The sequence below is a fragment of the Trachurus japonicus genome, chromosome 5 (genome assembly GCF_045865225.1).
Source record: "Trachurus japonicus isolate A0001 chromosome 5, Traja_1.0".
NCBI classification, from domain to species: Eukaryota; Metazoa; Chordata; class Actinopteri; order Carangiformes; family Carangidae; genus Trachurus; species Trachurus japonicus.
The window spans coordinates 27,122,089-27,140,843 of record NC_140911.1 but is presented as its reverse complement, the minus strand read 5'-3'; the positions used below and the strand labels follow the sequence as shown (position 1 = coordinate 27,140,843).

The 18,755-nt window shown below is 42.5% G+C and overlaps 1 protein-coding gene across 1 annotated transcript in view; it reads left to right on the top strand.

Moving 5' to 3' along the window:
* Positions 1–3,600: 3,600 nt before the first annotated feature.
* The window catches only part of phc2b (polyhomeotic homolog 2b (Drosophila)), a 41,413-nt gene continuing 26,258 nt past the window's right edge, over positions 3,601–18,755 (top strand). Inside the window, exon 1 of the mRNA XM_085777089.1 lies at positions 3,601–3,791. The gene's annotated coding sequence lies outside the window, so the exon portion shown is untranslated. The remainder of the gene's footprint in view (positions 3,792–18,755) is intronic.

Genomic DNA, 18,755 nt, shown 5'->3' with positions numbered 1-18,755 from the left:
ATGACCTGGAAGCTATTGAACAAAAACACTAATATTTACACTATGAAATGTATTAAGAATTTAAAAAAATATCAGGAGAGTTAAAATGAAAAAAAGAGGCGTATCTCACAGAGCATAGTATGCTGCCCTGCTAAACCAGACCGCAATACGTGAAAATTCCAAATTTAGTTTTTTGTGAAATTGAACTTGTCAATAAATGTTTTATCTTGTGTAAAAGTTTCTGACGTCAATGTTGCACCGTTTTAGAGATATTATGAAAAATTGCAGTAATTACAAAATCACTCTTGAAACTGAGCCAAACTGCAGTAAATGTATACTGCAATCTGTATCTGGTTCCCTGTACAAAATCACATTCAAAAACTGTGCCAAACCGCAGTAAGATGCAGTTACTGCACTCTGCCTCTTTTCCCCTGTAGCTTTAACGTTAAATGCAGTTACCTAGAACTGCGTTCTATTACACACCGACTGCAGTTACTGCGGTTTGCCTCTTTTTCACCCCTGGTGATTGATGAGCGCCAAATAAGCCAACAGTGTTAATCTCTGTATCCAGACCGCAGTAACTGGGATCTGATATTTATTTCCCACTCACTGATCACCAGTCCAAAACTAGTCTCTCCACATCGACTATGGCATCAAGAGGAAAGGTTTAGAAGTTAGGTATTCTGGCTAACGTTAGGTATTTTGCACAAACCAGCGTAAAAATCTGTAAACATCTGGTTAAATACATCAGCAATAACATTAGCGGAGACCGCTGCTTCGAGGCCAGTGGGCGGGTTCTCGGCCGGTAAATCCAACATGGCGCTGTTCAGGCCGCCATATTTGAGTCACAAAAACGACTCCCCAAAACCAATGGGTGACGTCATGGATGCTACGTCCATATATCACGTGGTACGAACAGACGCTAAACTGAGCATAGCGTCGATGCTAAACCAGAGACGTTCTTCTTTTCCATTTCCGGCAGACTCGGTGCCTTGTGGCACATTGCTGCCTCTCACCGGTTAGAACTCCCACTGACACCCCAGCCTTTTCAATCCTATCCACAAGTTTCCGAACGTCATCTCTGGTCAAAAGCGGCTTCCAGTTTTGCCGGTTTAGTGGAATTGTACGTTTACGTTTCCATGGTTTTCAGTCGTTGTCATAGTTGCGGTAAATGCATGGATCTATTAACGCTGGCTTTTTTTTTTAGTATATTTTTTGGCTTTTCATGCCTTTATTTGATAGGACAGTTGAGAGTGTGACAGGAAATGGGAGGCAGAGATGGGGGGAATGACATGCAGGATAGGGCCGTCCGACGCGGGACTCGAACCGGGGCCGCCTGCAGCGAGGACTATAGCCTCAACACATGGGGCGGGTGCTCTACCAACTGAGCTAAACTCCGCCCCTTAACGCTGGCTTTTAACATGGATGTCAATTTGTGTGATATCCACTGTTAAAAGCTGGTGTGATGATCCATGCGTTTTACAGATTTTAATTGAAAAAAACAAAAAGAAATCCATGCATTTACCTCAACTACCGAAACCATGGAAACGTAAACATAAAATTCCACCGGAAGAGCAAAACCGGCAAAACAGGCTTACGTTTTTGACATTACGAAAAAGGTGGATACAACAGAATCAATAGCTCAATAACCAAATCTGGTCGAGCCCCTGAATTCCTATTTTCCAATTTCTTGCTGCTCAAAGTAAGTTTATTGTTTAAAGCAGAAGTAAGCGGAATATTTGTGTTAAAGCAGAAGTAAGCGATCCGGTCGTTTTCGCTAATGCTGCGTTCCAGGCAGGCTTTTGAAATCGTAAATTACAGCTTCAAGTCACAGCTTACGACTTTGTAGCGTTCCAGGCAACCCACTCATGTTTTTCTGACCTGTTTTACCAGTGAAAGTCACTATAACGGCCACTCGTAACTTCCGACCTGTGAACTAGTACCAGATCAAACTGATACAACTTCACAGGTCGGAAAAACAGGAGTTACGAGTTTCCTTGAACGCACCATAACAGTCCTCGTCCCTACGTCGCCACATTCACGGCGTCCCTTGGCTGCACACACAGCCCTTCATGCCGTTCTCTCTCCTCATTGGATAAAAACTGTAGGATACGATAAATGTTTTCTCCTCGGCTCAGAGCAGAGCAGAGTGACTGACAGACCCGTGTTTCGGTCCAAACACTCTATGTAAGTGATTGCTGTCGGAAGATATAACTATTTAAGACTTATATTAAAGCAGAAGTAAGTGATATATTTGTGTTAATATAAGTCTTAAATAGTTCTATCTTCTGACAGCAATCACTTCTATAGAGTGTTTGGTCTGAAACACGGGTCTGTCAGTCACTCTGCTCTGCTGTAAGCCGAGGAGAAAACTTTCCTTGTATCCTACAACCTTTATCCAATGAGGAGAGAGAACGGCATAAAGGGGCGGTCCTCTCTGTGTGTGCAGCCAAGGGATGCGCGTGAATGTGGTGACGTAGGGACGAGGGCGGGGACTGTTAACTCCATCAGCTGACAAGAAGTCACCGGATTGCTTACTTCTGCTTTAATGTTGCTACAACTGAAAGATGTGTTTTAATAAACTTACTTGAGGACTTTGACCATTCATGGTGGCTGATCGTCTGTCTCCCGTTCAGTCTCCTTCTTGGGAAAGCATAACACTAACTCAAAGTAGTGCGCCCCCTGGCTTTGACCCCCGGGTGTCATGCACCAATGGGACATTATCATCATGGCGTATTATTTTTCATTATCTTTTTAATCACGTATGTTTACCCATCATCTCTTGTTAAACGTTTCGATGAGAGAATCCGCTGGGTACACGGATTCTATTACTGCAACAGTAATTAAAAATCATAATATGAAGGCAGCAAGGGTCCTGCGAACCCGCATCCCATGGTAAAACTAAAATATATTTAACAAAATGCTTAACCTCTGGACTATCATCACTACCACACTTGTCATGCAGTATTCATAATATAAAATATAGCCCACTAATATTGGATTTAAAAAAACAAACATTTTGTGAACATCACAGCAGATGTCTGGGAAACAGGACGTGTGACTGTTGTGTGCACTGATCATATTTGGACTTTGGTGTTGACATGGAACATGGGCATAACAGGTTGCTGATCATGCGCCAACAGGTGTCATTATTTCTCATCATCTCACCCACTATGAGACGGTTCAGGACCTTTCTCTTTTCAGCCAGATTGTCTATAAAGCACTTATTATGTGATGGTAGGCCTACTGCAGTAAGCATGTACAACACAACAATTATGTAACACTGACAAAAGTAAAGGATACAGGAACAGACGTTTCAACATCATCATTATGCTAAAGGGTGATAACAGAGACATTTACCAGATGAGCTGATCTGACTTCAAGGAAATGTTGTGAAGTTTTGTTCCTCCTCTAACATCAAGTAACCATGCGAGGTCCTTCAGCCGAACTGCAAGGGTTAAATCCCCTCTCTATGTTACCATGGAAATGAGGACAGCGGTCGCCAATTGACAGGCGCGTGGGGGATGGGGGGGCAGTCTTGATTGACAGCACAGGGGGCGGGGTCAAAATATATTTCTCATAGCTCATTGGCTACAATTTGGTCACGTTACCAGCTTGGAACGCAAATGAAAAGAGTTGGTGTGTCCCGCCCCTGCTCTCCGCTCCTCCGCTGCTGTTGCTGTTGCTGCTGCCGCTGCTAGTCGGGTACAAGCCAGCCACCTTCTAGAAATGGTGTAACGTTATAATAACAGGAAAAACGACGAGAGAGCGCGGCCAGAAACAAGAGCCTGGCTACGAGACTCACAACAACGGTGAGGCGACGTCTGTTTTGTTTCCTGACACCGGGTGTCACGGCTGAAACTGGGGTCACACACGTATGTTTGTGTGTGTGTGTGTGTGTGTGTGCGTGTGTGTGTGTCGGAACGCATGAGGTTAATCGGTTGCACAAGCTAACGTCTACCCGGGGCCCCAAAACAAGAGCAGCAGCAGCAAGCAGCAGCAATTTGCTTCTCGCTTGTTTGCTAATGTTGACGTTAGTTCAGCTAGGCTAAGTCTGCACAACCTCATAGCATTGAAAGTATTACATTAATGGTGATTAATGCTTACCCAAGTAGGGCTAACAACAGTAGCTACTGTCGTAGTGGAATTCTGAACCAGGGGGGAAAACAGACATGAGTTGAGATGATTATCTATAAATGTAAATAAACATCTAAGCTAGCGTTCAGATTAAATGTGCTTGGCTGTAACGTTGTCCTCTTCTGCTTTTGTACTTTTAGCTAAAGTTAGCCTGGTGTTTTCCTGATAAACTTAAGTCGCATAGGTCATGACCTTTGGCACAAATAAGGGGGCAGGTATTTGCCAAGTGTGGATCATAACCGTGGATAGTCTAATGTTTTAACAGAGGTGGAATAGTATGGCCATGGCCGCTCAGTGACCCATATGTGGGAAAATAACAACACAGTTTGAGCTACACCCCTTCCCTAAAAGTGTCTGTGTTTAGCCACAGTTCAGATCTGCAATGATCGGCCCCCTCTTCTTAAGTGTTGATTATTGGTCTCTCTTTATTTGCTGTTTTTCCTCTCTCCCTTTTTTTCTTCTAATATAAATAATGGGTCACGGTATGACATGCGACATTTAGTTGATTCATGTGTAAAATCTATTGACAGAAAGTTCTTCAGCAGCTATCTAGATATACGTTGTCTTGTGTAATGGACAGTTTGTTGAGGTTTATACACCTTTACTGTACATAGCCTTTGTTTACTGAACAATATAACTATTTTTCTGATAAGGTCATCTTGTCTGTGGGTGCAGCTGGTAGTTACCATGACAGCTGCAGTAGCAAGGCTGGTTTTGTTTTCCTCCTGTGAGTCTGTGTGTCCTCATGGCAAACTGCAACACTGGAGACACCTACTGTATTGAGACACTCGTCAAACGCAGTCAGGGTCCAGCTGCCGAGCAGGGCCAAGTAACACTTCCTGATGGAAGTCCTGCTTTGGCAGGTGTTTGTCACTGTGGACAAATTTTGTCAACTGTGTAAGATGTTATTACAAAACTCAACAGGTGTGTGGTTGACATCAAAATGAGGGGATAGTTTGAAGACAGCTGTTGTTTGACTGAAAGTGCAGAGTACTACTCATGAAATATTACATTAACATATGGATGGGTACGGTGGCACACTCTGCAGGTACCAGTGCTGAATATGATTCTCATCTTCCTGTATGCACTCAGGGTCACATCTTACCATTGAAATGTGCTTATTTCAAGAATAAAAGAAGAAGAATAAAAAACAGAAACGAGTTAAGTGGAGAAGGTAATTAGGGTCCGGGCAGCGCAGCTGCCAGGACACTATTGTATTCCTAGGAATTCTTCTTCTTCTTCTTCTTTCTTCTTCTTCCAAGGAAGTCATAGGCTACTTCCCATGGGTGAAAACTCACCAAACTTCACAGAAACATCCGACCCCATGCCAGATTCACTCAACACCAAGGACATGAGGGGGGGGGCACAATAAGAGTTTAAATTTAAAAACTTTAAAAATTCCTACCAAACCAACGGTAGATGCTACAGTGTTGAAACTTCACCACAATGTAGCCTCAATACTGCTGAAACTTTTGTCCACTTAAACTTATTACAAATTATGAAGTCCATCACTCTGTTTTTTTCAATAACTGTAAAACTTTTAAAATGTATCTCCTCCCACAATTTTTGCTCAATTGACACCAAACTTGCTACAGAGCATCTTCAGACTGTCCTCCACAAAACTTGTTTCTCGGATTTTTGATTAAGCAAAAATTGAGCCTACAGTGCATGAAAACGTTTGACTGTAAACAGTACTGTAAACATATACCATCAAATTCTTGATAAATATATTTTCAATCTTCCTGAAAAAAAATGACAATATTCTGGAGTCATGGTTGATGAAGTTTGGCAAATATCATAATTTTATCTCAAAAACTGAATTTTTGAGAACATTTTGAATTCTGCTCTCATGGGAACAACTGCAGTCAATGTGAGAGTGGAATTTATAAACATCATATTTTCTCTTATGAAGCAAAACACTTATCATTAAAAACAAATCACCAACATTTCCATGCTGTCAAGATGCAATTTATGTATTATCAGATTTTTTTTTAGATGACTGAATTTCTGAAATTTTGACCATTTCATCACAACAGCTGCCCGGGCACTGACTCACCTAAGCGGATAAATGAAGCTACACAGCAGGTCTTACTACCAGCTAATTAGCTCAGTGAGTTAGGAGCTGGTTCTTGGTGTCAGAGGCTGTGGGTTCGAGACCCAGCAAGGGCGATGATGATGATGATGATGATGACAGATCAAAATGTCAGTTGTCCTCAACACGAAACACAAGACAATTGTCCTAATGGTGGCATCACAGCAAGCCTCTAAATTTAAAAATCCAAATAGCTTGGACTGGACCATGTGCGAAGGCTCCTAACATCTTAGATTCATAGTAGATGTTTGACAAATACATATCATTATTTTACCTCAAAAACAAATTTTTCTTTTTACTGTGGTTTCAAATCTGCCTACACGACAGTGAATGGCTTACTCAGTTTGTGAAGCCACTGTTGAATTGCCACTTGTCAATTAGCTCAGTGCGATAGACAACGGTCTTTGGTTCCCGAGGTTGTGGGTTCAATCCTCAACTGATGCAAATTGAACATTATGAGGTCAACTGTCTTGTCTTCCTATTCTCCTGTTTGTTGCTCAGAATTGCCTAAATTTGCCCAAAAGTAGCCCGGACCCGACCCATCGCTGCGCAGCAGCTATAATTGTAATTGATTTCCCCCCAGGCTGCTGGGGTTCATTTCTGTGCTTGCTACCAGGAATAATTACTTAGACCTGTGATGCTTTCGATGACACTTGATCTAATGCAGTAAGTTATTATTGATAGTATTGCTGTGCTGTCGACCTGAGTGTTATGAAAAGCCTGATTTGTGTACGTATTTAACAAAAAGCATTAGGATTGTGGAGACAGCAGATGATATTGGCGACTGATGACCATCAGAACAATCACAGATTGATTTGAAAATATCAAGACAATTGACTTGTTTTCCCATTTATGTAACGACTTATTTGTAACACAAAATGTCCCTGTTTCACATTTAACCACACCTAAGCATGTTTACAACACATGTGCGCATACACACACTCGTCCAGCTGAATGTAATCAAGCTCTGTTTAGGAGTTGCACTGTGCACAGGAGAGTGAGAGACAGAACATGTCATTTGAGAAAGAGAGACACACACTTTATTTTGTTTAACATAGTCCAAAATGTTTTTGTCATCATACTCTAATCATTCAGGTTATCCAAGATAGATAGAGAATGATACAGCAAAACAGGGCTTTTTTCCTTTTTCCATTGTTCCTCTTTCGGTTGAACTGTGGCTAAAATTGTGCAACAGCACCACAAGTTATTTTAATAATTTGTTTTGCCACATGGTCATCTGTATGACTGAATCTTGAAGTTGGTCTGAAACGTTGCTCCCTTTGGGTGATGGTAAATTGTTTGTTGCTCTAGGGCATTTTGCCGGTGTGCGGATTTTTCCTTTTTCATCATGAAACTTGAAGTTAATCACAATTACCACCAGAACATTTCACCCAGCACAAATAGTTACTGTTTTCTGGTGTTAAATCAACGTACCAGGATGTGCTTTCATTACTTGGCAGATACTTGGCAGCAGTGCCAGGTTTTGTCCCACAAACAGTCAACAGCATTAACATTAATAGTAACCCATTCATTAGGTTGTCAGCAGGCATGCATGCTGTAAGGAGATAATTATGATAGTTTTCATGTGACGTCACGGCTCGTATGGAACGCACCCCTGGCGGTCAAAACAATCCACTTCCCCGCTATCCGCGGCTTAGGACAAGGCAGAAAAACACACACTGCTCCCTGCTGCTTCAAAAATACCGGTGTTATGGCCCAACTGGTGTCTGATTTAACTGGTTACCGTACCGAATAACAGCTGTGCTGCACTTCCGTCCGCAGATTTGTCACAAATTCACAAATCAAGCCGCAGTTCACATGTTACTGCAGCCAATATGCTTCTGTGAATGAGCCTGGCGTATTCCTCCATACGGACAGTCAGCGCCACACTACTCTCACTCTCTGCACAATACTGCACACTATGACAAAGCCTGTCATGTTGAAAAAGTTACGAACTGATGGAAAACACTCTGAAAATACGCTAAACAATACCGGCCCCGTTACCATCGTCCTCGCCGCCGCCGCGGGCGGTCCTGCCGTGTCCGGTCCTGCCGTGTCCGGTGGCGGCGGTCCCGCCGGGTTACCATCGCCGCCGCCGCCGGTCCCGCTGCTATCGGACCGCCGTCATCGTTGCCGTCGGTAGCGGTGCATAGCAAAGCTCCAGGGGGGGGCAGCTGGTCACCGTGCAGCTGGTCACCGTGCAGCCCAACACAGGGCTGGTTTGTGGGTGAGAGGAGCAGGGAGCCTGGGCTCAGTGGGCTGGAGCTCAGACTGTGGAGCTCAGCGGAGCTGCGGTCAGGGCTTGACGCTTAGCATTTTCCCTGGTAGCACGTGTGCTACTAAGTTGAAAAATCTAGTAGCACACAAATAATTTTAGTAGCACACAAATAATTTTAAATAATAACGTGATATGAGGTCAATGAGGAGGCATTTATAAGCAAAACAGTTCAATTCATAGCTTTTTAACAGGGATGCCAACGGGTCAGGACCAAAAAAGATCTTAGAGCGGTGACACTCACCATTAACATAATACATGTGCATTTAAATACATTATAATATCATGGAAAAGTCAATTTCCAGTAGTTCAAATCAAACAGCCCCAACCAAGTATTGAGTGCATATAGATGGACAACATTTCTATATTAAAAATGCTTTAAAGAAAAGAGAAAAAAAGGTCCTTTGTAGAATTTACATTTTTGGGAATACTGAATTTCAGGTCTTCATATAGGCTACAGTATATAATGTGTTAGTTAGTTTCACTTTTTGAATTGAATTAGTGACATAGGCCTTAATAAACTCTTCCATGATATTCTAATGCACCTGTACATTGGAAATGAGTGATAGCCTACAGTATATACTGCATAGCCTACATCTTGACAGCTCTACCTTACTTTACTTTTTTGTATAATCCCAACAGACATGTCCAGTGATGTTCAGCCTTGTGTGTTTACATTTGTCTGACCCGATTATTCAAGTCAGTGGTCCTGAAATGTGTGTTTCTCTTCTACACATTCTACATCGCGGACGCAACGTCTTTTCACATGCAGTACGGGCTTCCTTTCAAACGGGGCCGAGCTCTGTGGGAAACACCTGCCTGGCACAGCAACGTAGCTAGAGAACTGCGGCGCACAGCTCCACGGACATGCACGGAATAAAAAAACAACAACATCGCCGTCACACTGAGTGCTCGCGGCTACGGCGTTGCTTTGGGTTGTGAGCATATGAATGAGTTCGCTTTACACTACGTGTACGGACGCACTGCCCGCGGAGGCGGAGCGGGGCTTTCGCGGGGGCTTGGCTGGTCACACAGGGAGCGGACAGCGCCAGATGTGCGACCGGGCAGACCGGTTGACATGTGCGCCGATCTGAAACTGCCTCCGCTCAGGGCGCAGCGCTTCGGTTTGGTTCCGCGTGCAGTCTCTTTTTTTTCTGCTTAGGCTGCATTCAAGTGCACAACCGGGCCGGCCACAACCTCCAAACGTTCGCAACACATCATAAAACATTTATTGAACGGTAAAATTCGGTAGTCGCACACGTGCTACTAATTGCATTTCACAATTCGCATTGATCTGTTTTTTACTCGCATTTGCGACGAGGGGCTCGCACTGTCGAGCCCTGGCTGCGGTATCGGACGGTGTTCCCGCACAGGAAAGTTACAGGTACATTTCTACCACTTCAATGAGTTTAGAAACATTATTTTAAGATCAAAAAACTACAAAATGGGGCTTTTAATCAGAAACCAGTTGAGCCATAACACCGGAAATATTGGTTGCAAGCGGTGGAGGATGATGGATTCTCCACCAGGTAAATGTAAACATCGCGCAACTCGAGCTTCGGCAGGGAACTGGTCATCTTATACCCCTTTCCCACTGGCCAAAAAACCCGTTTAAACCCGCTAACAATCGGCTTTTGGTGGCAGTGGGAAAGGCGCACCGAGCTGCATCGACCCGCGTCGACGCGGGTCAAACGACTCGGCAAGCGACGCGGGTTAAAATCGCCTTTTAATCGGCTCGGCTCCGATCGGCTTGCAGTGGGAACGCCAGACCCGCGTCAACCCGCTAATTTACGTGATGACACTGAACGTTACGTGACGCTACGTCATCGCGCCGGTCGCGTCTCATATCACGTACCAAAACAAAGCTCTGCTCAGCTCTGCTCTCATCCGAGACTGGGATCAAAAGATCAGAGAACACTGACCAAAAACAATAGAAAAAAAGAAAAGAAAAGAAGCGACAGTCTGTTTAACTGACGTGTTGTGCCGCGGACGTCTGTCATCCGGCCGCAGCAGACTCTCTGTCCTCCGCGGTCCTGGTGCTCCAGGTCAGCCAGCCAGAGAGTCTGCCTCGGCGGACGGACACTCCGCGGCGGGCGGCTGTGGCATGACTGTGTGTGTCTCTTGCACCGCGGGTGAGAGTGGGGCGACTGGTTTATGCTCTGTCTGATCCCCCAGCGGGGCTCATTTTGGTCAATGGGAAAGGGGCCAAATGCCGATTGTTAGCGGGTCGACCCGCGTTTAAAAAACCCGCGTCGACCCGCTAATTTTAGTGGGAAAACGGCTTTAAACAGCTTGTATACAGCAGCTGGTGTTGAATATGGGTCACAAGTGCCCAAAACTTCAAAGTTGTTTTTATATCTTTCTTTCTCGGCTGCTGGCAGATGATTTAAGTAATTACTCGGTTGTTTGTCCATAGAGAGTCCTTTGCGCTGCCATTTTGGAATGTTGCTTTTGACCGCCAGGTCCCTGGGAAGTCACGTGACTGAAAGCTATCAATTGGAAGATGGACAGACCATTCTGTAATCACAAATGCACAGGTGTGTTTGTCTTTTTAGACGGTCTATTTCTGATTAAATATGACAGTTAAAAGCCAGGTTTGCACAGATGAAGTCAACATCCAACTGTGCACTGATAAAAAAACCCACTGTGTTGATTGTAGTAAGCAGAATTGCTTGCTGTTTACTGTGTGCAACCTTTGTTGTCGCCCATTGACAGTCAGCATGATGTATAGAGGCGTTTCAAAGATCCACCTGATAGAAAAGTACAAGAACAAAGATGTTTGAAGATGTTTTGTCAAATGCCACATTTTCTACTCTCAAGCTGAAGTAAGACTGCTCATTTCCATCAGTGAGACAGTTTTAGACTGTCTGTGTAGTGTCAAGTACCTGGATTAACCAAAAGTACCTTCTATTTATTGAGACAAGTGTGTAATATTGAAATATGATGTTTATTACACGGCTCTATTGAATGCTGCTCTCTGATTGGTCCATCGCTGCGTTCTGCGGTCCGTTATTTCTGTATAATGATGACCGTTGTCAAGTATAACAGACCGTTGCTAGGGATGCCGCTCTGATCAACGCAGCATAGAAAAGAGAAACTATGTAGGATATTTACCTTGTGTTTCATGTTTACCACCATTAAACAGCTTGGGACTAATAGTTATGGAGATAAATGACTTGTAACTTGTTAGAGGGAGAGTGGAGGCTCCTTCGCTCCATTCTCTAAAATGATGCAATTAAAAATCAATGAAAGTCGTATTTTCATCAACATTATGTTTCAGATTAATTATTTTACTTGTAAACCGTGTAATAAGCGGGTATACTTGGTCGGTTGTTATGGAGAAATAAACCCCTTCAGGATGTATGAAACCATACACCCGTTCCATACAACCTGTCAGGGTTTATTTCTCTATAACAACCTCTGAACTATACATTATCCCTTACGTATTACATGCTGAAGTTTATTCAAATGAAAATAGAACACACATATTGAAACATGTCAGATCAATGTCAAATGTAGTTACTTGATTCTTAACTTTCTAATGAAGCTGGTTCACTTGTTAACTAACCATTCTAACTTGCGCTGAACTCTGAGCTTACTTGGACAAACAAAACCTGTCAATATAATCGACAGCAGATCAATCTGGGTGTCTCTGGTTGACATTTTGATAAGTCAATGCAATCATTTTACTGTTACAGTCTTTCTGTGGGCCTACTCTGTTTGAAAACAACACTTTTAATTAACTCATTGAGTGTCACGCTCCTTTCCAAAGTTTTAGTCAAGTGTACCGGCAATTTAGACCATTTTTGACCATTTTGACCACTAAAATGTGATGGTCTCTCGGCCACAGCAGGTCGGGAACACCGGCCCCACCGTGGGTCGCGGTCCTTCTGTGGTACGGGTCGGTGCCGGCGGCCTGCTTTGGTCCAGAGACCATCAGATTTTACCACGGGAGGACCTTGGGGAGGACACAGTGTTGCTCCAGATGAAGACCGGGCGGGACTGTCGGCTGAGAGCTTCCTGTTCGGCTCCGAGCTGCTGGAGCCTCGCGGGTGAGAGCAGAGCAGCTGCTGCATCCACATGCAGAACTCCGTTTGCAAAAGCCGAGTGATGAAAAAGAATTTCAGATCATGAGCTGTCATGAGTTTTTGATCGTCATCTATTTCAGTTCTGCTCGTCGTAGAGTCCCCAAATTTACACACAAGGTGTATTAAAGTGTCTAGTTTCATAATTTAAAAAAAAAAGCAAAAAAGAGAAATCTCGTTTTTGGCACTCAACGCATGGGAACGAAAAATGAGAAATTACGTGGTTGGCACTCAATGAGTTAATGCACAGGAAGTTTATCATGATAACTGTCATAGCTTTTTTTAGGGTCCGGGCAGCTAAGCTGCCGGGACACTATTGTATTCCTAGGAATTCTTCTTCTTCTTCTTCTTCTTCTTCTTCTTCTTTCTTTCTTCTTCCAAGGAAGTCATACTTCCCATGGGTGAAAACTCACCAAACTTCACAGAAACATCCGACCCCATCCCAGATTCACTCAACTCCAAGGACAGGGGGGGGCACAATAAGCGTTTAAATTTAAAAACTTTAAAAATTCCTACCAAACCAACGGTAGATGCTACAGTTTTGAAACTTCACCACAATGTAGCCTCAATACTGCTGAAACTTTTGTCAACTTAAACTTATTACAAATTATGAAGTCCATCACTCTGTTTTTTTCAATAACTGTAAAACTTTTAAAATGTATCTCCTCCCACAATTTTTGCTCAATTGACACCAAACTTGCTACAGAGCATCTCCAGACCGTCCTCCACAAAACTTGTTTCTCGGATTTTTGATTAAGCAAAAATTGAGCCTACAGTGCATGAAAACGTTTGACTGTAAACAGTACTATAAACATATACCATCAAATTCTTGCTAAATACATTTTCAAACTTCCTGAAAAAAAATGAGAATATTCTGGAGTCATGGTTGATGAAGTTTAGCAAATATCAGAATTTTAATTCAAAAACTGAATTTTTGAGAACATTTTGAATTCTGCTCTCATGGGAACAACTGCAATCAATGTGAGTGTGGAATTTTTAAACATCATATTTTCTCTTATGAAGCAAAACACTTATCATTAAAAACAAATCACCAACATTTCCATGCTGTCAAGATGCAATTTATGTATTATCAGATTTTTGTTTAGATGACTGAATTTCTGACTTTTGACCGTTTCATCACAACAGCTGCCCGGGCACTGGCTCACCTGAGTGGATAAATGAAGCTACACATCAGGTCTCACTACCAGCCAATTAGCTCAGCGAGTTAGGAGTTGGTTCTTGGTGTCAGAGATTGTGAGTTCGAGACCCAGCGAGGGTGATGATGATGATGATGACAGTACGAAATGGCAGATGTCCTCAAGCTATTTTGCTGTCTAAATGCAATTTATGTATTAACAGATTTTTGTTTAGATAACAGAAATCTGCGTTCACAACTGCTGCCCGGACACTGACTCCCTGAGTCTATTTGAGAAGACACACACCATGTCTCACTTCCAGATAATTAGCTCACTGAGTTAAGCGCTGGTTCTTGGTGTCAGAGGTTGTGAGTTCGAGACCCAGCCAGGGTGATGATGATGATGATGACAGATCAAAATGTCAAATGTCCTCAACACGAAACACAAGACAGTTGTCCTAATGGTGGCATCACAGCAAGCCTCTAAATTTAAAAATCCAAATAGCTTGGACTGGACCATGTGCGAAGGCTCCTAACATCTTAGACTCATAGTAGATGTTTGACAAATACATATCATTATTTTACCTCAAAAACTGATTTTTCTTTTTCTGCCTACACGACAGTGAATGGCTTACTCAATTTGTGAAGCCACTGTTGATCTGCCACTCGTCCATTAGCTCAGTGCGATAGACAACGGTCTTTGGTTCCCGAGGTTGTGGGTTCAATCCTCAACTGATGCAAATTGGACATTATAAGGACAACTGTCTTGTCTTCCTATTCTCCTGTTTGTTGCTCAGAATTGCCTAAATTTGCCCAAAAGTAGCCCGGACCCGACCCATCGCTGCGCAGCAGCTATAATTTTCCTTTTTCTTTTTTACCACATAGCCTATTCTTTAATGTGACATACCGTATTTCCTCTAATAGAGGCCGAGGCCTTTATTTACTTTAGCTGCCCAGGGGAACCGGCCTGTATTGGAGACCGGCTTATATTTGAGAGAGGCTATTATTTCTTCCTCTGTTTCATGCTGGTGCTCAAATTTGACAGTTACCGTGCTCAGTTTTCATTCTGCCTACAATTAATTATATTTTTTTACACATTACTGTAGCAGGTACCGCAACAGCAGCGATCAGCTGGACAGGATTAGGCTAATAAACGCTGGAGCACAAGTGGTCAGAATGAATGAATAAATAAATAAAAGTAACACCATGTCAGTTTGAACTGAAAATCCCAGTCCATTTATTTGGAAAATTCGGAAGGCACGTACAATTAACATAGAACTACTGTACAGTAGCCTACAGTATTACAGAAATTATTAAGCGGAGCTGGCTTGGTGTAGGCTTCACTGAATAGCCTAGTCAAAGGTAATGATGTAGCTGTAACTGTTACACATCCTATTAACAATTTAACTTGAATGACCATGACCAGAGGTATAATTTGAACAACAATTACGCCGACAAATATTTCAACGCAGTTAAATAGGCTACCTGTCAGATCAGTTGGGAGTAAATTCAACAAAAATATGATTTTCTCACAACATTCACAACATGAAATAAAGAGATTTGAGGCTCCCTTGATATAAACATGAACTCATTCGTGCTATAATCAAATACGGTATAGCTGCCGTATAAAATGACAACATTCAGTTGCAGGCAAAATCCAAACACAAAAAAACTACAGGATATCGCCTATATCAACAACAGTGCACTTACAGATGGTCACTCCTCCTCAAAATCTCCACGCGCCATGCTGCTAAAGCTCTCTTCGGTCGAGTTGTCAGTGACTGTTTCCTTGAAGCGTGGGTTCATGTGGCACTTCAGATCTAGCTACTGCCATCTGCTGGCACTTGTGGGTTACTGCATCCGTGTTTGGCCGCCTGAGACCAGTGCATCCACAGTGACTGAAATTCAGGTTTTTTCTGTTTGTTTGTTTTTTTCCCATTGACCCGGCCTGTATTTGGGGCCGGCCTTTATTTGTTCGTGTAAACCACGCCCCCGGCCATTATAACAGACCCGGCTATTAAATAGATACCGGCTACTATTAGAGGAAATACGGTACTCTTTACAGTGTTAATGCTTTGCCTCTCGTCTTCATCATTACAGCTCAGAATATCATGATCCAACTCTGACTGTGACTAACTAATAAAAACTCATCCTTATGTCCCAAGAAGAAAATGTATTCAAGAAAAAAAATTTGATCAGGGGGAACTGAAGAAAGTGAGTCACTTCATTTGTAAGCTCATTAAATCAGAAGACTGTCTCTTTGCATATTCACCTAAATAATTTATATTTGTTTGTATCACAATTAAGCTCCCCAAGATACTTGACAGTTACTAGTTATCAGTGACCCGGAAGCTTATTTGTTGAACTTGTGATGCCAGGTCAGGCCACTACTGGCACTGGCACTGATACGAATTTAAAGTGCTTGTAATTGATGAAGGATCGGAAGCACATTTCCCTGTGCTGCAGCTCATTTCATACCTCTGACCTATTTTTTTTTCTCCCCCCTTGGTACGGTTGATGCCTGAGAGTGATGCCTCAGAGACTGCTTTGATAGAACGGGCTGGATTCAAGTGTGCTGCTAATCTGCAAGCTTTTGCCAGAACTATTTAACTGTGATATTTATAGATCAGTAGGAGAATCTTTCATTTTATCTGTCACTCTGCTGCTGGTCTGTCCCTCCCCATCTTCTTTTCCTGAGTTTATTTTGAGAGTTGTTCCATCCAGGCAATTTTTAGCATCCATGGATCAATTTGCACCCGGAAGCTTAGGGATTTTTACAAAATGAAGCTGAGAAGAAAAAGACCACGGGTTTCTTAGGAGTCAAGTGAAAGTGTTTTTGTATCTCTCACAGCGTGGGGGTACATGTGCTGGAATGGCACACACACACACACACACGCAGCACACTTAACCTGGAAAGCAGCCAGAGCCTCTTTGTTCTGGTCTGCTCAGCTGTGCAGGGCAAGGTCCAGCTGAGTTGGATGGCTCAATTACGGCTACCCAACCAATCTTGCCTCTGGATCAGAGGGTATCTCTGTCTTACATGGCCTAACAAAGGCATTGACCCGCTTGTTCTGCTTTGGACGAGACCCTTCGACCGTCATCAGCCCCAGGGGGTGACCCCGACATCACTGTGGAAGTGCTGTTTTGTAGAGCACAGGATGTGGAAGCTGAGTTTTACATTAGGGATTCAGCAAGGCCCTCTCATCTCCTCTAGGAGAAACTAACATACATGTAGTGTTGCCCGTTTAGATTACACTGGGATGTCTTAGTCCACAAATTGTAGTCTCCCACACTTCCACTGTTATGTGGATATCATTAACTGCACTGCTGTTTTGTCTTAATGTCTGTATTATTCTGTTCTGGTGACCATAAGTCTGTCTTTGGTTATGTCCGACTCCTAGTGCAGCCATTTAAAAAAAGGAAATGTTTTGACTAGAGGTGCATGGTTTAGTTGACTAAGCAAGTCAAAGATAAGAGACTAAGAGTTAGTCAAACATCAGAAAAATTCTCTGCAGCCATCTTGGGAATTGATGAATATCCGATGCCTTTCTAATACGACAGCTTCTCTCCTTTGTTGTTTTGATGGGATCTTGGGTGGACATTTTCAGTATTTTCTGAGATCATCTTGATGAAACAAAAATCTATACATTAATCCATAACAAAAAAGTTAATAAGTGATGGGTATGTTTTTATATTAACAAGAATTTAATTCACAAAATGTGGGTTAGAAATTCACTTCAGTTTTACAGGACTGTTTTCTGTTTGCTTGTTTTGTGTGGTCAAACAATTTTCACATTGATCTACTGACAGTGTGACATCATTTTGATTTTCTTCTATCAAATTAGTTGTTGTACACTCTCCACAGAGATTGATGAGCCCGGCAGGCACTATGTGATATAAAAAAATATTTAAAACAGCCCCGTAAGCGCTGAATCACCAAGGTCTGTTTCTGTACAATTTGTTCTTTAGTTTCATTTTTACCACAGATACAGCTTCATTTCTGGCTTGTCGTATGAATCACAAGTATCCATGGAGATGATATGTTTTCAAGAAAACTTTTTAGTACATTGGCAGGCAGAGTCTTTGATGTACAAAATGTAAGGCTCACATGGTGCCTACTAGGTTATTAATTTTTACACTGCTCCCCAGAAGAGCTTGTTAGGCATCAGTCCTCTTGAAATTGATAATGAGTGTAATGCCCTTGGAAAAGAAAATGTGGGGTTTGTTTGTCTTCAAACTAGGGCTGCACGATTATGGCCAAAATGATAATCACGATTATTTTTGTCGATATTGAAATCACGATTATTAATCACGATTATACATTATGTTAGATAAAACATGTTTTTATTGCACTTTCTATTTGAAACAAACAATAGGCTATGTGAACAAGGCTTTCAGTTCAAAATAAAACGTAAAATAAAAATAAATAATAGCCTACAATAAAAATTTACCCAAGGCAAAGGGCTAGCGAAAAATAAATGCCATTGCAGAGTGCAGAGGTGTCATTCTGTACAGTAGCGTACAGATACTTGTGTAAAAAACAAAAAATAAATCTGGTAGAAGTAGCTGCTGATTCAACTCCTTTACTCAAATAAAAGTAATAAAGTACAGGCTCTGAAATGTAATTTCAAAGTATAGGTAAAACTTAATTTTTGCCATCAATGATACACAGAGATGTGTGGGCAAGAGTCTGTCTAGCATGGACCAAAGCACAGCACGGACGGTTCAGCAGCAATTTGGAACGAATTAAAAACATTTAATGAACAGACCAAGTGTTTTCACACAGGCAGCGTCCAGCAGGTCGACCTAGCTCAACTGTGCTGCCACCAAAACGGCCATAGATCGCCATTACCGGCTGTTATGATCGCAGTCGGAACATTTTAATTACACAACGTAACATGTAATTAACACCAAAACGGCCGCGTGGGGTGACGGGGTCTCGGTCCAGCTTCGAGACCACCCCGCAGCCCGACCTCGATCCAATCCAGAGAGACCGGCTGGGACACACACTCTGGACTGTAAACAACATGTAAAGGGAGGATGCGCTTGCTT